At 33.9% G+C, this 22,512-nt stretch overlaps 2 long non-coding RNA genes across 2 annotated transcripts in view; one reads left to right on the top strand and one right to left on the bottom strand.

Moving 5' to 3' along the window:
- Nucleotides 1–13,806, bottom strand: part of LOC143043154 (uncharacterized) — a 38,518-nt gene extending 24,712 nt beyond the window's left edge. Inside the window, exon 1 of the long non-coding RNA XR_012968225.1 lies at nt 13,720–13,806. This is a non-coding gene — a long non-coding RNA (uncharacterized LOC143043154). The remainder of the gene's footprint in view (nt 1–13,719) is intronic.
- A 453-nt stretch (nt 13,807–14,259) lies between these two features.
- On the top strand, nt 14,260–22,224 carry LOC143043155 (uncharacterized). Its single transcript, XR_012968226.1, has 2 exons — nt 14,260–14,438; nt 21,244–22,224. It is a non-coding gene; the product is annotated as an uncharacterized LOC143043155 (long non-coding RNA).
- Nucleotides 22,225–22,512: the final 288 nt, after the last annotated feature.

The raw sequence follows: 22,512 nt of genomic DNA on the forward strand, positions 1-22,512 counted from the left end.
ATATTTTAAGTACTAGTACTGCTTAAGTCGACACTAAGGACCATCTTGACCTTGTTTTACGGTATGAATGATTCTTTTATGGTTGAAGACCCTCCTTCAACTATCAAGATGAAGAATAGGAAAAAAAACTTTGGCCATTGATCATTTGTACTTTTTCTCTGCATTGACTTTGTTTGAGATAAGGTCCTGTGCACGTTTACTCAATATTCTTTTATTTTCTGTTTAAGAGTCTGAACACGACTTCATGCAAGTTTAATCCTTCAATGTAAAAGGTCATATGGCAATACATTGTTTTTAAAGATGATTTGATACCGGGAAATTGGTGGTCTTACTTTAATTTAAACCATGTCAGCTATCTAGTTTTATCTCCAAAAAAAGAGCCAGTTTTGTATTCTTTGATATCAAGTTCAATTCTCCATGCAGAAACGACAATTTTTGTTTATGTCCAGTAGCATCGTATATTCTTAAAATAGTTTCTCGTACAATGTCTGGACATCGGTGGGCATGCAACATGGCAAAACCACAGTTTACAAATGAAAATCAACACTCTGCAGACTATAATTATAAAGTAGGACAATAAATGAACAAAAGACAAACCCTGGACACAGAAGTACAAACAATTAATAGACCATCAATTCTGAAAACTGAAAGTAAAATAGAAACATGGATCACGAAAAACATGCAGGGGCAACATCAGAGAGACTTGCAAGACACTTTCCGTGAAAAAAATTCAGGTTGATATAAAGACAATCTTGTTTCATTTTTTTTTTTTGAAATTTCCAACATGAGGCATTTGCCTCATTTGCCTCAATGTAGTTACGGCCCTGATATTGTGACACCATACAATACAGACACAGTGGGGCCAAGGGATATGAAATATGGAGTTTAGCTCTGAACTCAATTTAGGGGAAGCCATATCTGCTGCAGGAAAATTGAAGTCTATGTTAAGACTTTCAGAATTACACCAAGGTGTGTCTGAAAATATCAAGGATACATTAAAAGAAGAACAATTACTTCACCCTGCCACCAGTGCTCTTATGAGATATGTCAACGTTTTGGTATTTCTATGGAAATGATGCCCGCATAGCTTGTTAATAGATATAGGAAGATGTGATATGAGTGCCAATGCTACCATTAAAGGTCACGGTCCGGTCTTCAACACGGAGCCTAGGCTCCAAAATTCATTTGTTAGTTAATTGATGAAAAATAACACAAAGGCGCTTCTGAACCGTATATTGTCCCTAAAGATAACAAAAATTCGTAAACGTATGGCTATTACAAAATCAATCGTTTCTGTAGCAACATTCGCCCCATTACATTTGGGATTGGCAGTTACATTATGCATATGCATATGGGAATATGGGTCACAAATATTGATCGAAACTTTGTACTCACATTTCTTTTGTGTTTCCTATGCAAAGGTAAGACTATATCTGACGAGTTTGACCGAATCATGACGGTATTTACGCTCCAGATAGCATTTGTACTCAAAAACTGTGTTTGCTTTGAACAAACTCTGTCCTGCGCCTAACTTGTTCTTATAAAAAAAGGGACCTCGCATTCGCCTCGGGTGACTATAGTATATTTTGTGTTATAACTGCTCTGTCCAGACTTTGCAAAAACACAATATGTATTTATCTATAACTAGATACTAATTTTCACAAAATACACAACCTTTAAGATGCAAAATTAAAAACACTGTTTCAGCGCTTGAATTTTGTTTTTTTCAAAGATAGAAAAAATATTGAAATAATTTGATAAAGTTGTGTTTTAAACTTTAGAAAATAATTCTGTAATATACTATAGTGAAATACTATACACAATATGAAAGTTTATCGATGTGAAAAGGTCAAGGCCACTTCTTCTTTTGTTGTGTCTTAAATGGAAAAAAATCAGAAGGTTCCAAATCAACGCCATTTTGAAATGGCAGCTCTTCATATAAGTTGTCAAATTTGTCGTTTTAACATCGTTTATAGCATATGCTTATGATTGAATCGTTTTTGTAGCATTCTATTGAATAAATATCAGAATATTTCTCCTTTTTGTCCTTGTGGTTGAAATATTGATATTTTTAGGTCTGACCTTTGACCTCAATTTCACAAAATTGTGACCACTCTGGATTTTTACGACCCAACTTTTCTTATTGTACACGTTTCCCTCTTTCCATCGATATATAATTTAGGTGTGTGTTCTTCCGGACCATTAAAGTTTTAAAAAATGAACTCTGGTTGCAGTACTATATTGGCATCCCTATAAAATAAGACAGTCCATGCGTGACCCATGGCATTAAATAGCATGCATGTCAGTGGATATTTTCTTTGTGAAGCTAGCACTAATAAGTAAGTAAGTAAGTAAGTAAATTATTTATTATAGTGACATGTGTTTTTCACAAAATATTATATAATACAGTGAGATATAAAAACAATAATTAGAACACCCGACCCTTTGGGTCTATAAGTCACATTGGTTCACTTTAAAACATGAATTACAATGGTACGACGAACAAAAATAAATAAATGTTATCGAAAATTTGCATCAAACATTTTTTTCTCTTCTAATAACATATATTATTAACGTGTCTGAAATATTTTGAAAAATGAAATTAAACTCTTGAACAGATCATTTATGAACGTCGTTTGTGTGAATTGACTTTTTGGGATTCGAGGAAAAAAACATTTAGCATACACTGTTGAGGAACAAATAAAAAAATAATTCTGTATCATAAACTTAATTTGTTAATATTTGCAACTCTTAAAACCAGCTGATATTTTTTTTTATTTCTTCATGTTAAATAACCTAACAAATGGGGATACATGTATACACGACTTCCCAAATTTAATCTAAAATTCAACTACGTTACCCAACACTTTTAATTTTGAAACAATACAAGATATAAATATTTTTTTTTATCAAATTTGAATACTAGGGGCTATCTGAAGTCTGTTCATAGGATCTCAGTCTTAAAATAGGCGTGGCAATCCATCACTTTTATCCAATCAACTGTCCTTAATAATAAAGAGTGACGTGCAATTGTGTCTGTGTCAAGTCAGATAAATATAATTATTCATATTTCTGGACGTACATATGTCAGAGTTTAGGCTATTTCATTCGATAGTAGTAGATGAAAAAAAAAGTATTTTCTGATATTCTATCTATAACTGAAAAAATTGGCATTATATCGTAGAGGCAGTCCCACTTCATGTAAAGAATAGAACGTATTCAGCTTTTTTAGATTTTCTTCTGTCCACTAGCAAATGTCTGTCTGTACCACTGAAAATATATATAACTTCAGGACTAGCGAACACAGGCAACCCAGTTACTAATCTTCCTGCTTCCAACTTCCAGATTGTTGGAATCTTGATCTATTTTAATATCATCTGGAGAAGGATTACAGGAGAATAGCATACTAATAGTCTTGTTCCGATTAAAACCATTAAACCAAATGAATCCTTATACCATACTTAAATTTGTTCTAAATCGCTATTTAAGACATTCGCTAATTTGTTAGGACTAGTACTTGAATAAGAAAAGGATTTTTCATCAGCACACAATCCAGTTAGACTTATCAAATTACCAGCTTTGTCATATACATGAATAAGGAATAGTAGGGAACCTAATACAGAGCAATTTTACAATTTTGTGGAACTCCTGCATTAGTATTCTCAAAAGGCAAATATGAACTTGAAACAGAAACGAATTTGTATATTTGAAATACAGTGTATAACTAATTAAGTGATTAAGGTGGTATGGGAGTCTAAAATAAAAATGATAGAATTTGTTCATACTTTGCCAAAATGTTGTATCTATTGATACATGTTGAAAAATATAATAAAAATGATAGGTCACCGCGCATTTTCTCAAGCTGCAGGACGGGACAAAATGACACATTTTGTATGGATTATACAGGAAAAAACACCATTTTGTGATTAGAAACTAAACAAAATGATAGAATTGTTAAATACTTCAGGAAAAGATAGCTTTCAGACACTGCTTTGAGAATTTCAAAAGAAAAGATAGGGTCACCGTACGTTTTTTCCGGCTAAAATACAAAATAGGAAAATTCCATACAGAATCCTTCAGAAAATGCACTTTTTTAGAGTTACCTCCCCTTAAAATGCCAATTTACAAAAAATTTAAAAACAACCAAAAATAATTAACATTTGCAAAAATATCAATATTTAGAAGTTATAATCCTATAAATTGGTACTTTTAAATGAAAATGTACATTAAATATCTGCATTCCTGCATCAAATTTTGCCTACTTGATGGAAAATCTGGACCTTTGATTCTCTGTTTTTTACAATCCAAGATGGAGGAAGACACCCATACCACCTTAAATACGTTTTTAGATACAATTTTTATTTCAAATTCTTTGCCCACTACTGATAATAATGAGATTGGTCTAAAATTGGAAATCAGTGATTTGTACCCGGTTTTGAAAATAAATAAATGCTCAAAGTCAACTCATTTTAAAGAAGTTTTGAAAATAAAATGGTCAAATGCATTTTTTTTACATAAAGCACAAATAAATTTACATGTTACATTATGAGATCAAAATACCTTAAATACCCCAGTCCAGAGATATCGTGTATATTCGACTGAATATACCATACATGTATCGAGAATTTTACATTCATACTTGTTACGTAACAAGATCTGGCCCCAGGTTAAAAGATCCAGCAGGTGGTGTATATTCTAAAGTGTTTATCGCCTTCCATTATACATGCTGACGATGACATTTAGCTTTAGGGCCATTTTGTTTTCGCAAAGACAAACAAAAATTAAATAATTTTATTTATATAAAATATTCTGTTGAAACATGTTGTCATCATTTTTTTAAAATAAAAGGTAAACAGGTAAGCATAACGTCTTCGCAATTTCTTGTTCAGATCCATGGACACAGATGTCAGAATGAATAAGAAAACACTAAATTCTTAAACAAATATATTGTAAAATGGACACCAAACACATTTTGATAGAATAGTGTACTGATAAATTTTCTTGTGTATTTTCTATGTTCTGGAAACTTCAACATCCCATCAACAATACTTAAATTAAAGTCCTAAGTTTAATAAAGTAAATATATAATTTTTTTAATATCATTTGCAAGGCTGCATGCCCATTGCATCTATCGTTTTCATATATTTCTTTTCCGCCATGCATAAGTTTAATCTTTACTTTTACTTTATTCTATATATATATAATTTGTTTCAGAGATCGATTTATGAACTTTATGCTTAAAATAATTAACTGACCATATATGTATATGGTATACGGCATATATACATACATGCATAATAATAATCCCTTAAATATATTTTAGTTGATTGATTGTAAGTTGTTTTGTGTCCAGGGTAAACTATGTCAAACATTTTTATGAAGAAAAGAGTTTCTAAGGAAGATTTTATAACATATTTTGCACAATGTAATTTAAAGTATTATTTCCTTCTTTCAAAGTAAAAAATTTTTTTTTTATTTTTTTTCATATTTAAAAAAACGTGGATTTGTTTTGTGATCAATAGAACTTACTGCGACCAATTAAATTGTATTTATAATGAGGTTTATATTTAGGTCTGTGCCAAATAGGGAAACAATAAACTGGTAAGTTGGTGACCATTTAGACTTCGTTTAGATAACACACGTCTTCAAAATTAATAGTTTGAAATAAAATTTTGGGGAGTTAAAAATTGAAAAGTGAAACGCTAAAATGTATATACAAACCTATTCTATCACTTTCCTCTGAGCAAAGTCTTAAGGGAAATATATATTGAAACTGTAGGAGATCATAGTGGGTTTAACTACAACGAGCCAGCAATCAAACAACAAAAACACATAAGGACAGCTAGTGGGTCACATATTATTATAGTGTTCACTAATAGATAGACCTGTGTATATGTTCCGGACCATATGAGTATTTGGACCATACGCGTATGGTCATGACCATATGGGTATATACTCATATGGTCCGACCATACGCGTATGGTCGGGTAATTAACACGTTTACTGTTAAGACTTTACTTTTAATAAGGTATGATCCTTCTAGTTGTCACGTCATTGAGAAGACGCTATCAAAGGTCGATTAATTAATTAATTAAACAATTATCTTAATAAAAATAAACAGTTTCATATAGTAAATTATCATGATTCTGTTGAGAAACGTAGGCGGCTTGATATAGAGGCAGATATTGATTGCATAATCCTGCATGATCTTTTGACAGAAGAAACTGATACAGTATCAGAAACATTGTCGTTGACAAGTGTCGACTCAACACATGACAAAATAAGGCAAATAGTGGAGAAAAATTATAAACACTCTGTTCAAAACACCATGCGTAAGTACAATAAGAAGATGACAAAATCGAATGCCCATATCGTAAAAGGCTGTTTTGTTACTGTGCGTATACCGGTAGTTGATAAGGCGTCTTGTGATTTTCCACGTTTATTATGCAAAGTAGATGACGTCACCGGCAAAGACCAAATGCCAATTTCTAAATCATCCCTTATTTCTTTATCATTGTGAATAATTTATCCCGGAAAATAGAATACATGTACTACATGTCTTTGATTTAACAAATGATAAAAGATCTGGCGTAAAAACGTGATTCTTAATATAATTTAAAAATTGAGGAGAAAGCCAGAATAAGAAAGTTATACAATTTAAAGAATATCAATCTTAAAGTTTTACTACTTAGAGGTATATTGTCCCCCTTCTTTTAAGGCAGTGGCTATTCGTCCGGCTAGCCGGACAAATAGTAAAAAATGTCTATTCATCCGGCAAGTCGGACAAATAGCATTTTTACGGATTTTCACTATTTGTCCGGCCAAAAATATAATATAATGATGAAGATATAGCATTGTGTTTTGAAGGTTTTAAATAAAGCACGAGTTGTCTTTAAATAATTGTATTGTCTAACATCGTTTTATGAAAAAGAACTCATTCTAATAAAAAAAAAAAAACGAAAAAACTATAATACATTTGATTCAGATTTTTTTTTATTCTAATATTCTATAGGAATTTGGGTAGGAGGGGGATGATTCTCTCTTTTGTAGTTCTGCCTATGAATTTCATTTAAGGTAAATAGTCGGGCCAATCATTATTGGCTTTATCTATGATTCCAAAAGATCCTGAATTTATTGTTTCTGTGAAGTTTGGTAAAAGTAACGTCCCCATATGATTATGCACGATTCTTAATTAGCGTAAACGTCAATTAATGGACAAGCAACCCAACGAGAAAAATATAATTTAAGGGCATATCCAACAGTTTCAGGGGAGGTAATAACAAACGTAACCGTCGTCTATTGTTTTCCGTAATTTCACGGTGTTTCAACGACGTCATCATGGCCGTCTGGAAACGGCGGTTTCTTTCCTCAAAGGAAAGGGTACGGCGGGAATCGGCAAAAAAACTCATATGATACAGTATATTAACAGAACTAGAACTCAAAACTTAAAAGATATCTTTGTCCTCTTGGTCTATTATAAATGAACTGCAATTATCTTGATCATTACTAGACCATACTCACTTAAGTTTCCGTTTTATTAAAAATCTTCATTACAGTAGAAAACAACGAGAGCAAATGCGCAATGATTTATTATTGCATTAGAATGCAACACAAACTTTTCCGAGATTTTGTCATTCAGGATAGAAAACTCAAAGTCTGGTTTTACTTGAGAAAGATGAAGAAAAAAATGGTTTCTTGAGAAAAATAAAATACGGCGTAAACTAACATTTATCATGTTTCTAGCTTTGCATTGAAGTGCTAATATATACAGTAGCTCTTTAAATGAATACGACCTTTAACCGGTAAACAATGTAAAACAAAAGATGACACAGTATTCAGATTTGTGCGTTTTTCGATTTACGAATAAGTCAATAAGATAAAAAAAAAAAGTAATTGAAGCAAAAAAAAAAGATACATGAAATAAAGAATTAACATAAGTTAACAAATACATACCTAGGAGCATTAAATTTTAATAAACAATTTGAAATTATTAATACATATTTTTACATATTATTGTAATTTATGTTTATGTTCCCGATATGGATTTCTTCTAAAATTAAAAATCACTTGAATGGGTATTTCTGGTGTATTTATATGTATCACACGTGTTATCTACATGTACAATATACGGAAATGACACGACTTGGTATTGTAAAGTTACTGAATGAAGATTACTGTTAGGTGTATATCCCCGGGCGAAGAATGTACTGGTTTGTCAAAACGGTTAGGTGTAATTTGTCATATTGTAAAGGTTTGAATCGCGCTCATCTCTTCTTTTTTATAATATGAAATGCGCCAATAAATGGAACTTGACACATTCCCCCTTTCCATTCTCAATTTTATTAATTGTGTCATATTAAACTCGAAACGATTAACCTATTTACACGTACATGTAACATTAGAATACTGACTTCAACTGTTAAATAACTTTATAATTACTAAAATTACTAAAATTTGAAATTATGTACTTCTCCTTCCGTATGCCATGTTTTTTGTGTCAATTCTATCTTTCCATCAGGTCCCTAGTGCACTATTTTGTTCTAAGTGCACTCAGGAGGCCCTTTCAGTTTACGGTATCTTTTAAATACCGGAAAAGGACCTCCTAAGTGCACTAAGAAGAAACATTTGAAAACAAGTCTATAATATTTGCGCAATTAAAAATGATTGTTTTATTGGCGCAAATGAATGTTGCAGTTTTTACAATAAAGTGATGCAAAAAAAAAAAGGAATTGGCGTAATTAACTGGTGGCGCAAATTAATTCTTTTTTAGCGAAACTGGATATCGGCCTTCAAAACATTGTGTGTACAGTTGTACACAAACAAAACAGTATTCATCTTTCACGCAGTCTAGCCGGAGAATAACAGTTTTTACAATTTGTGTAGGATTTTAATTTTAGAATTTAAATAAGTAAGAAGACCGTTAGAAACCTTAAGTGAATCGGAAAATGAGCTATGCACGATGAAAGGGAAAAGTTTGGTGCGTCGATACAAAATTTCATGGATGCATGTGATAATTATAAAATGTCAAGTCTTTAAATAACATCCATTTGTAGAACTGATTATTTCGATCCTTCAAATATGTGTAGAATAATAATAAAAAAATATATTATTTAGTCTCTTTCATATAAATACTGTAGATTTGTATTTGATCATCGATTGCAAACATAACGTCCAGTGAGAAATATTTCATGTATTCGTACAAAGAATAAATCAACTTCTTTTAGAATACAATTGATTGGTTATTTAGGTAAATGATTTGCGACAGAATAAGTGGAACTTGGCCAGAACCTTACCTCTAAAATAAAGAAATATAAAAAGGGTGGAGTTATTTTTTAATTCTGTATTTTAATCATAATGGACTTAAGCACTTTTTACAGTAAAAAAAAAAAAAAACAGTTTTAACACCGACAGCAGGAATCACAAGCGACGCTGGTTCCATAGATATCTTCAACGAATTCTTATATACCCCTGGCAGTTTTCGGTTTATATCAGACTCTCACATTGAGGAGAACAAATACCATGGATGTGTTGTCTTTTTTTTAATACATTTAGATATGAAACATGTACTTCATATAAAGCATCATTTATAGAACGTTCTTTATAATTTATTGTGTCAAGAAAATATTTGGATCAGAGAAATGTTTGACGGAGGAGAGAGAGAGAGACATAGAGAGCCTTACTTATATAGCGGTATTTGGTCTCATGTTATTCATGTCAAAATGTGATTGGAGGAAACGTTTCCCATTCGTTTTATATATATATATTCCATAATGATATTAGTTAGAGATTTAATCCAGGGTTTTCGATATCACAAACTGGTCAAAACATTTACTAAATTTTATCACCGGTATAAGGAAATTATTCGTAAATATAACTCAACATGCAGACATCTTATACGTTCAGGTATTTCACATCCAAAATTTTATGGAAACAAAAATGTCAGTATTCTCCTCAGAAACTAACAAAACCTTTAAATAGACTTATTAAAAGGGGATATAGTTACGATACTGTTGTCAGGTCATTAAAGATTGCATATTTTGGCTTTAACATTGATTCACTGATAGGGTCTTTGCATCGGAACTAAACACATTTATTTCTAAAAAAACAGTTGTTGGCATGACACGGGTTATGTTCTTCTCATATATTTTATGATAGTATGATACTAAACCCCTAACGGGAGGGATTGTACCTGATATTCATATGATGAAGACATAATCTTTCAATCAGTTTAATTGAGGTCTGGAGCTGGCATGTCAGTTAACTGCTAGTAGTCTGTTGTTATTTATGTATTATTGTCATTTTATTTATTTTCTTTTGTTACATCTTTTGACATCAGACTCGGACTTCTCTTGAACTGAATTTTAATGTGCGTATTGTTATTCTTTTACTTTTCTACATTGGCTAGAGGTATAGGGGGAGGGTTGAGATCTCATAAACATGTTTAACCCCGCCGCAATTTTGCGCCTGTCCCAAGTCAGGAGCCTCTGGCCTTTGTTAGTCTTGTATGATTTTAAATTTTAGTTTCTTGTGTATAATTCGGAGTTTAGTATGACGTCCATTATCACTGTACTATTATGCATATTTTAGGGGCCAGCTGAAGGACACCTACGGGTGCGGGAATTCTCGCTACATTGAAGACCCATTGGTTACCTTCGGCTGTTGTTTGCTCTATGGTCGGGTGGTTGTCGCTTTGACATATTCACCATTTCCTTTCTCAATTTTATTAATCCAATCCAAACTAATAATTGTTTTTTTTTTATCCCACATCTTTTTATATTAAATCACTTTAACTCATAACTTTAATAATTGAAATAACTTTCTGAAATAAAACCCTAACATTATAGGATTAAACACATTTTTTCTAGAGGTTATTGATGTGTAAACCGGGGCGATTAACTCACAAACTGAATAAAAGTCGGAAGGACTTTTATGTTGAGTTTGTGAGTAAGAGCCCCGGTTTACACATCAATAACCTCTAGAAAAAATGTGTTTAATCCTTATAATTCTTCAGCCAAACATTTTTTTTGTTGATGGCTACTATATATATTTACCAATCAAAAGCACAATAGCAAGTCGTAACCAAGGAGTACGCCGCCATCTTGACTTTCTAAAAACCATAAATGTCCGATAAATACAACGGAATCTTAAATGAAATAGCACCTACCTCAAAAACTTCATTTTAATTAAATTTTATCCGAATTTGAAGCGTGCACCTAACGAAATAATCCTTCCCTTGAAAACTTCCATTCGTATGACGTCGTGTTTTGCCATGACGTAAATTCGCCAAATCCTTCATGAAATTTCGCGGAATCTTATTAAATTTAATTTTTGTGTATTTTCGTAGCTTTAGTGCAATGAATTTATTTATTTTTTGGTTATATATGCACTAGAATAGTCACAACTGCTATGCAATTGTTTTTTAATCTCAATTTGCTGAAAATCCCGGGATCACTGCAAGATTGTGTATCGCGCATGAATAGATTACAAAAGTAGTTTCGGAAACATGGTTTATCGAAGTGTAAACTTAGAGAAAAATTCTAATTGACCAATCCAATTCTAGTATTTATAGATATGCAAATCATATAAGAATTATACGTGTATATCAGACTCTTAACAAAACGATATACCATACGATTGGTGAAACGCTAAACGATATCATATACCATACGATAAACGAAACGCTAAACGCTAAACCGTACCATAAACCATACGACAAATAAAACGATTAATGATACCATGAACCATACGTTATACAAAACCATCAACGGTGACATTTACCATACGATGAAAGAACGATGAACGAACGCTGACCGAACGTTGTACAGACGCTATACGAATGATGTACGAACGATGACCGAACTCTATACGAACGATTACCGAACGCTGTACGTACGATTCCCGAACGAAATAAGTGTTAACTTTTACGTTACAGGGACTGTATGGGCGCTTGTGAAAATTTTAATTAAAATACAGTTTTAGATAGCTCACACCATAATTAATTTACAATTATGAATAAAAAAAAATACTGGTATTTATCTGTTGAAAAAATCATTAAAAAAATAGAAAAAAATCACTTGAAAACTTGCAATAGTATATCACCACATTTGATGATAAAAATTGTCTGTGTCAGCAACATTTTAAACTGTATACACTTTAGATAATATGGAAAGTGAAAATACAAAGATAACAACACTAGATTCATCAAATTTTCCATTTAAACTCGAAATAAAATGATTCTCACAAATATTGTAATAAGTTTTAAATTTTCGATCATTTTTAATCATTTATACCGATAAGTATTAGATGAAAGATAAAGTATACAGCCCTGAAAATGAAAATATCATGTGTGCATCAATGAAATGATCTGTAATATCTACTTTCTTTTTGCTTCACTTTAGCATGTCACTCGTCATGAATGCATTACACAAATACATTTTAAGTTTTGAAATAGTTCATATTTATAACGTGAAATGAATGATAATGTGCATACATGTCTATGTTTTATTAATTACTTTATCATAATCATACAATTCGGTGTATTCGTCTGTATTTAAAATGTCATTGTGCAAATACATACTCTCAAACAATAAAAAGTTTATTTGGGCATTTAGTTGACATATACATACATTCCTCGATTGTTTTTTTTTCAATTTTCGAGTTCAACTTGAAAACTGTGAGGTATTTATACAGGACATTAAAAATAAACAACACAAAGAAGTTTAGTGTATAAATCGTACTAAAGTTTTACATATGTATTGAACTTTATAAGAAGTTTGTTTGATAACAATGGCAAGATTATCTTAAATGTTCTAAATGCAGTCGATTAATTAATTTAACATGCTTACGTTCATTAGGTTTTATTGAAGTTCTTGTTATAGCGAGACAATAATTTGAAGCAAATAACGTTAATTTGAAACTTGTTTCGGTTTTCTTAATTGCTTTCTTCTTTCAAATTTAAAAATAGAAAACAGTGGCGGATCCAGAAATTTTCATAAGTGGGGGCCCACCGACTGACCCAAGAGGGGGCCCGCTCCAGTCACGCTTCAATGATTCTCTATATAAGCAACCAATTTTTTCCCAAAAAAGGGGGGGGGGGCTGGGCCCGGGCCTAAATCCGCCTCTGGAAAAATGATATCGAGAAGGGTTGCGTTTAAATTATGTGTTCATATATATTCATTATTAAAAAAAACCGAGAGAAGTACATCAACTGGATCGGGTACCCAATTATTTTCACAATTAATTCATTGCAATTTTATCCAAATTGAAGGGCAAATTTTTTAATTAACTATATAAGATTGCAAAATTTCAGTTACTTCATTATACTAGTAGCTCCATTCATGCTGTCTTGGAGAATTCTCGTAGTGGATGAAAGATAATGTGTTCAGCCTTGAAAATAGAAATATCGTGTTTACATCGATGGAATTGATCTGTAATATCTACTTTCTTTTTGGCTTCATTTTAGTATATCACCAGTCATATCTATGCATGAATGCGTAACACAAATACATTTGAAGTTTTGAAATAGTTCATATTTATAACTTGAAATGAATGATAATCCATACATGTCTATGTTTTATTAATTACTTATTATTATACAATTTGCCATTTTGGATCGTACTAAGGTACACATATGTATACTGAAAATTTCGTTTGATAACAATGACAAGATTATCTTAAATGTTTAAATGCATAGTGAATTAATTAATTAAACATACTTACGATTATGAGGTTTTATTGCAGTTCTTGTTACAGCAAGACAATAATTTGAAGAAAAAAGCGTTTCTTTGAAGCTTGTTCCGGTTTTCTTAATTTCTTTCTTCTAAGAATTAAATGTAAAAATAGAAATATTATATCGATATCAAGAAGGGTTGTGTTGTTGTTCTGGGTAACTTAAAAAAATCAACAGACTTTGCAATGGTTGTTTGTAGGATTTTCCGAAAGCTCGTTGTTTTTAACCCTTATATTCACAATTGTTTTTGTTTTAATCGCAGTTAAAATAATCTTATCACATTACTGAACTTTAAAAACGAAAATTCAGCTGAGGTTGCAACAACAACAATTTTGCAGAAAGGTTTGGAAACGTTATACTATGTTACTAGTAATCATATGGGAAGGAGAAGGTACTTTTTGTGGTCAATCTATGATTTTCTCTATATATACTAAAATTCAATCAAACTAAATCCACAACAAAGGACTGACCATAAAGAACGTATTAGTAAGTTTCAAAACTTTATATAGGTATGTGGAGTACGCCGGTTAGGTACAGTCAAACATCATATGTATTAGTCAAGAGAGTTCCGAATGGTCGGGGATTCCCTTAGAGTTAATATAGACGGCCAAGCTGACAGACGTGTTCCCTGATCGTAGGAGCCTGGAATTCGGTGCTGTACACAGACCCGTGTAACTCTCAACCTAAGAGTACTCAGCGACACTCTTGGGTAAGTCATATATATCTATAGTATACTTAAGTCACCACAATTGGTGTCAGAAGTTGTTTGACGAACTCACTGTTTGTTTACATTATCTGGCGGCAAATTTTTCAAATTTTGGAAAAGAGAAAAACTTGTTTTCTCTTTTATTTAAAGAGATATCTGATAAAAGTAAGAAGTATTATTCACTTTGTACTGTGTGTATAACTCATGCATTATATTTAATACAATTTTTGTTGTTTTCAGTAGTCCAGTGACATTGAGACCCCCCCCCCTTTTCCCCCAGTTACTATAGCTTGATAAGATACATCAGATGTTCTGATGTTTCCGTTTTGATATAGTATTTATATCCTTTACCTTTATATATTCCCTGTAAGGGTACATCAGATGTTCTGATGTTTGCTTATTGACATATTCTATTTCCTTGACCCCCCTTTTTTTTGTTTACTTGTTATTTTTTTTTTTTGTCGTGATATTATTTTGAATATTACGCCACATTTTGATTCGTAGTACGTACTTCAGCATTTTGAGATAGCGTATACCATTTTTGCGCGTTGACTTATTTTGATCATTACGTGACACTATCTGCACTCGTGTACGTTTTGATTTTGAGATTTTGAGAAATCGCATATTTTTTGGATCGTGAATTTTTGCGTATATATATTTTGGTGTCAACAGAATACTACAAAATGTCGCAGCCAGTAAATATCAACACTGCTACTGTTGAAGAACTCAAAAGTATTAAAAGTATTGGCATAAAGAGAGCTGGGATCATTACAGCTGCTAGAGAGGAGAGAGGACAACTTACCATAGAAGATTTGAAATTGCTTGAAGGTATTCCTAACACCATATGGGATCCTTTGGTTGACGAAGGAGCAATTGTTGTGGAACCACTGGAACGTACCAAAAAAGACATAGATCCAAAGCAAAGAGTTCGTGAATTAGAGGAGCAAATGAGTGGCATGAATGCCATAATAAAACAACGAATGCAAGAAAAGCAAGTAGCACTACAAGAAATGCAACATCAAATGGAAACTATGCAAGATGAGTTTGAAAAAAGATTAACTGAACAAAATGCAAAGTTTCAGAAATGCATTGAGCAAATGGAACATGACCATAAAGAAAATACAGACGCACTGTCAGTAGACTTTGAGAAAAGAGAAAATGAAATGCGTGAAGAAATCAGGATTAGAGACAACAAAATGAAACAAGCAGATGAAATGAGACTCACCACTGAGAGGATTGAGAAGTTATTTCCGTCCGGAATTTACAGTAAACAAGAGGACAGGAAACCATTGATAACTGCATTGAAGTCAAGCCCTGGATATACTCCAAAAGGTAATTTACAGGACAGGAGTGAAAAGAGAGTTGAAGGACCATCTGCTCCAAAGTTGGCAACTTATGATGGAAAAACAGATTGGCGACCTTATTTCCTACAGTTTAGTCACATTGCCAACAGATACAAATGGACACCACAACACAGGCTTGATAAATTGATAGAATGTTTGAGGGATAAGGCACTGAAATTTTACAGCGTGAAAGCCAAAGGAGTACAGGAAGATTATGATAAACTCTGCAACAAGTTAAATGAACGTTTTGGAAGACGGGATCTACCTCATATAATAAGGAGACAGTTGCAGGACTTGAAACAGGACCAAGATGAGACACTTGAAGAATACACAGAAAGAACACAAGAAATGGCAACAGATGGGTATCCTGATACACCAGAGGCATTTGTAGAAATTGTAGCCATAGATGCATTCCTGAAAGGATGTCTAGACAAAAAGGCAGCCCTCACAGCAATGGACAAGAATCCCAATACATTAGATGAGTCAATGCAGTATGTAAAAAGTGCCATAACTAACCAGAGAATTATCCTTGGAGCTAAAAGAGTCGAGATGAAAAGGGTCACATTTGATGACGAAAAAGAAGAAATTCCAGCAAAATCAGACCTTTGCATAAGAAATGTGAAATTTGCTGATCGGGAGAATAATCCATCCATTGTCAATTTGGACCAACGACTGAAAAAGACAGAAGAAGGATTAGAAGAGACCAGAACAATGGTTAAAGATATCTGGAAACTGCTGACCAGCAACAGGTCAAAGTCACCACCTCGACAGTTCCCAAATTCACCTGTGAACAACATGGGAGGCGGCAACAGAGACACAAACTGCTTTAGCTGTGGTAAACCAGGACATTATGCAAGAGATTGTAGAAGTAGAAGTAGAAGCAACTCACCTGGTGGGAATCGGTCAAGGTCACCATCACCAAGCAGACAGTTAAACTGGAACGGACTGAAGATATAGGCCGATCTTCAGTTCACCAATCAGATACTGGCCAACCACCACCTGTGACGATCAGAGAAATATACATGTATAAAGGAAAGGCGCAGATTGAGGCAAAAACTATGTATATTCCAGTACTTGTAAATGGTTTTAAGAGTCATGGAGTAATTGATAGTGGTGCTCAAGTGTCAATACTTAATACAGAGCTATTTAGAAAACTACAAACCAAGCCAAAGCTATCGGATACTGTTGTTGTTAAAGGTATCAGTACAGCAGGAACAATTCAAGCAGAAGTTGCAGAAAAGGTCGCTCTACAAATAGGTAGATCAAAGATAGAATGTAACATGCTAGTAGCAGATATAGAAGATGAGCTAATTCTTGGTTTGGATTTCTTAGAAACTAACAGAGTTATTGTTGACCATGGACAATATACAATAACATTGAATAAAGAAATAATATCGGCGACAGAGATGTCAAGTACTGAAATAGGGGACGTTAAAGTGTATAGAGCAGTAGTAGCGGAAACGACTGTTTTACCACCATACAGTTCACAATTCATCCAAGTGAAACTTGACACCAAACCAGAAGGCGATATTGTGATACAGCCATCACCAAATCTTGGAAAAGTTTTATCACCAAACTCCTTGTGTAAACCGGAGGCAGACATGTATCTCTTAGTAAGGAATCCAACAGACAAAGAGGCAACTCTAAAGAAAAAACAGTTATTTGGATCAGGAATTGAAGTACAGATGCTATTTGGTGAAGAAAGATGTGAAAAATATTCAGCAAAGATCAGAAAGGTGAATACGACACACACGGCAAGCAAACAACTGCCAGACCATTTAACTGACCTGTACAAACGGTCTATACAAAAACTTAACGAATGTGAAGCAGTTAGAGTTAGAAATTTGTTGTTAGAATATCAAGATGTTTTTTCCAAAGATGACTTTGATATAGGTTTGTTTAATGGAGATGTGAAGCACAGAATAGATACAGGAGATGCAAAACCAATTAGACAAAAGCTTCGTAGAACACCACTCCACTTTGAAAAAGAGGAAGAAGAGCATCTTAAACATATGTTGGAGAAGAATGTTATACAGGTATCAAACTCTGAGTGGGCAGCTACTCCGGTATTAGTAAGAAAGAAGGATGGCAGCTTGAGGTACTGCGTTGATTATCGTTCTTTAAATAAAGTAACTATAAAAGACGCATTTCCGATTCCAAACATCGAATCTTGCTTAGATACACTTGGTGGAAATGTATATATGTCATCGCTGGACATGGCCGCAGGGTATTGGCAGTTGCAGGTTGACGAAAGGGATAGACACAAGACAGCATTTATTACAAAGTATGGTCAGTTTGAACATGTAAAATTAGCCTTTGGTCTGTGTAATAGTCCTGCTACTTTCAGTAGAGTGATACAATTCGTCTTGCAAGGACTGGCATGGAAAGAGTGTTTGGCTTATCTTGATGATGTTCTAGTTCTAGGCGACAGTTTTTCAAATTATTTGGAAAACTTAAAACAGGTATTGGACAGATTCAGGAAATATAACTTGAAGTTGAAGCCAAAAAAGTGTAATTTATTTCAGCAAGAGGTTAAATTCTTGGGAAAGATTGTCAGTGCTGAAGGAGTAAAAGTCAATCCAGAAAATGTTGAAGTCGTTAGAAATTGGCCCATCCCAAAGAATAAAAAAAATGTAGAGTCCTATTTAGGTTTTATGAATTATCATCGGGATCACATACCTAAATATTCAAGTATAGCACTACCCCTCCATGAGATTGTAAGACTGAAAGAACCTTTTATTTGGCAAGAAAGGCACCAACAAGCATTTGACACATTGAAGAAATGTTTAATTGACGCTGTTATATTACACTACCCTAGCTCACATGGTACATATATATTAGATACAGACGCTTCTGATGATACAATAGGTGCTGAACTTAGTCAAGTGCAAGATGGAGAAGAGAAAACTCTAAGTTTTGCAAGCAAGGTACTTGCACCTGCTCAACGTAAATACTGTACAACAAGAAAAGAACTTCTTGCTATTATTGCATTCACCCGACAGTACAGACATTATCTTCTTGGTAAACCCTTTATTGTTAGGACGGACCACAATAGCCTTATTTGGCTATTGAACTTCAAAAACATAGAGGGACAACTAGCACGTTAGATTGAGGAACTTGCACAGTATCAAATGGTTATACAACATCGAGCTGGTAAACAACACACGAACGCCGATGGACTATCAAGAATATCTGATACACTACCAGCCTGTTCCGAATATCAACCCATCATTGAATTGAACCAGCTTCCTTGCGGCGGATGTGATTTTTGCACAAGGGCCAGGAATCAATGGAAAGTGTTTGAAGAAAAAGTTGACTATGCGCAGACTATAGCAGTCCGACGTATATCGCCCGAAGATGGAGGATGTAATTGGATAGAGGGTCATACTTCAAAGGAAATCAATGAGGAACAGAAAAGGGATAAAGATTTAAAATGCCTCATTGAATGGTTTGAAAGAAATCATCAACCTACCATCTTAGAACTTCAATTAAGCAGTCCAGCAGTTAGACATTTTTGGACCTGCCGCACCCAATTGAGAATGGTAAACGAGGTGCTTTATTATGAATGGGAAGACCCTGTTAAACCAAGGATGCTGTTGATGGTTCCAAAAATTATGAGAAGGCAGGTATTAGAGTTGTGCCATAATTTGCCGTTGTCGGGTCATATGGGACAGACTAAAACATTAATGAAGCTTAAACAGTACGCTCTTTGGCATGGAATGTCAACTGATTCCAAGATATATGTTAAATCCTGTGGCATATGCAACAAAAACAAGAGAGCAAGAGAACATTCTAGGGCAAAACTAGGCCAATATCACTCTGGAATACCATTAGAAAGAGTACACATGGATATACTTGGTCCTTTACCACTGACAGAACAAAAGAACAAGTATATATTAATGGTAATTGATCAATTTACCAAGTGGATTGAGTGTTATCCCTTGCCAAATCAAACTGCAGATACTGTTGCGAGAGCCCTGGTTGATGGATTTATCTCTAAGTTTGGTTGTCCGTTGGAATTACATACTGACCAAGGAAAAAATATGGATGACGTTATGATCAGAAAACTATGTGATCTACTACAAATAAAAAAGACCAGGACAACACCATACCACCCTTCCTCTAACGGACAAATCGAAAGGTACAATAGCATAATTTTACAGGCTATCAGATGCTTTATTAAGAAACAGCAGAATAAATGGGACAAATATTTGCAACTGCTTGCAGGGGCAATCAGAGCAACACCGAGCAGACAGACAGGTTTTTCGGCCAACTTTTTAATGTTTGGTAGAGAGGTTAATCAACCTATTGATTTATCTTTTGGACTTTTGGCTGTAAACCAATGTGAAAAAGAGACTGTAGAATACATACAAGATCTGATTATTATGCTGAATTTGATACATGATATTGCGAGGGATAATCTTAAATCAGCACAGCAACGACAGAAGAGAGATTATGATCTTAGGGCAAAATTTAAAACCTACTTCAAAGGGGACGCTGTTTACAAACGTGATTCAGTTACTAAAATCGGACAATCCAAAAAACTGAAATCTCCATGGAAAGGACCCTATATAGTCACTAAAGTGATAAATCCTGTTTTGTTTCAAATAACCGACAGAAAGAAACACTGGATCGTACACCATGATCGATTAAAAATATGTACGGACGGTGAACTTCCGGTGTGGCTACAACGGAAAAGATCTGACCTATGTAAACAGGTTCAAGAAACAGATACCACAACCCCAGAAGATACAGAGACAGATATGAATCTGGAGCCATTATTTGATGAGTCGAGTCTTATTACATCGGAAATTCCGATGTACCGTGAGGCGTCAGTAGAAACATCGGATGTTCCGATGTACCGTGATACTGCAGTTGAAACATCGGATGTTCCGATGTACCGTGATGACACTGCAGCGAATGACGCCTATCGATTAAGAGACTCACTTTATCTCCAAAATATGTCGAAAGATGGCCACAGAATCGTTGTTAACAGTTTGAGTGATATTGATATTATTCCGGAGATGGATGATACAGTTATCTACGATTTTAACAACGATGACAGGGATGGTAATATACAAGAATATTCAACAAAAGGGTCAAGAACAAAACGGAAAGTTAAGAAGCCCGCTTATTTGTGCGACTATGTTGAATAATGTACAGACAAGATATTGTTCTATTTGTATATATGTATAGTGATGTTTTGTGTTTTGTAATTATACTGTGTTATTCAATAAATATTGCAGTATACGTATCTGTCATGTATATTTTGTCATGTTTATTTGTATTGTTTTTGTGCGTCCTATCTGTCCTATATGTTTGTCTGGTATTGTAAACGGTTTGATTTGATTTTTTTTTTCTGACGAACTATTCAGTAGTTTTTTTGTGCATGTTTGTTTGCGTTTCTATGTTTACGTATAGATTCAATATATAATATATATGCATATTTATTTTTATATATATAGTCTATTATAGATGATGGACGATTTTGAACCAGACTATGAACCAATAGAGGGTGAAATTCCGGAACCTCGTTCGACAATTAGAGGCAGTTCCAAACGTAAGAGTAAAGTGCAGTCTTGTCCAGTTTGCCAAGGCAGATTTACTAATGTTAGGAGACATGTTATTTGTTCCCATCTCCCTTGGTATACCTCGCCACTCACAGCATGCTGGACCTGTAAACTACAGTTGGCACAAGAAAAGTTGGTACAGGTTCATATAATAAACATACACAACAGCCAGGAGGAACCACATAAATTTGATACTTTACAGCATGGGAAAAGATGGACATATCTAATGAATGGTTTATTAGATGATATTGCTAAACGTATACCAGTTAAATTTGAAGGTTTAATCAAATTTGTTCAAAAGCATTCAGATTTTTCAATTTGTTCCGGCGGGGTACATCATTGGTCAGATATGCCGTTATTAAAGCTATTTAATGAGGTAAACATATACAAGCCGTCGCATCTTTTACATTCAGCCTACCCACCTACAGATCCCCATTCATTACTTCATTGGAAAATTCTGGCACTTCTGATAGCCCATACAGAATCGGGAGAAAATTTAGTCACTTTCGAAAAAGAACTAGAACTGCATCCTACTCGAATAACAAAACATTTAGTCTCACTTGTAGATAGCCATTTTCATCTAGATTTATATTTAAAAGAGACCAGACATTCTGGTCTACCGTCATTAACATGGGATGAAACAGACAGACACGTGGAAATTCAGTTCTTGATTTCAAACTACTGCTTTCCGCGTAATTGGCCATCCAGCAAAGACCGACACCAGCTGAGAAAAGATAAAATATTGCTGTTCACTTTTGGTATTCACCCAAGGATGGTATCAAGGGAAACAAAACGACAGATGGAGAGCTGGTTGTCGGACCTGGAAGTGTTGGTCGAGGCAAAAAAGGTATGCGCAATTGGGGAATGTGGGTTGGACGCTCAACAAGCATCGGAGCGGGATATTAGCAGGCAAATGGAAGTTCTGGATAGCCAGCTACAGTTGGCTAAGGTAAAACAGCTGCCAGTAGTCATCCACTGTAGGGGATTTTCTGGAGAAGATAGTACAGACGACAAATGCTTAGGAGTTATGAGGAAAGTGTTGGAAAAGGACCATCATATACATAGACATTGTTTCGGGGGTAACATTGGTATGTATAGGAAATGGAAAAGTTACTTTCCGAATTGTAAATTTGGGATTTCCCCTTTTTTGTTGATGGAAGAGAA

The sequence above is a fragment of the Mytilus galloprovincialis genome, chromosome 8 (assembly GCF_965363235.1).
Source record: "Mytilus galloprovincialis chromosome 8, xbMytGall1.hap1.1, whole genome shotgun sequence".
Classification (NCBI taxonomy): domain Eukaryota; kingdom Metazoa; phylum Mollusca; class Bivalvia; order Mytilida; family Mytilidae; genus Mytilus; species Mytilus galloprovincialis.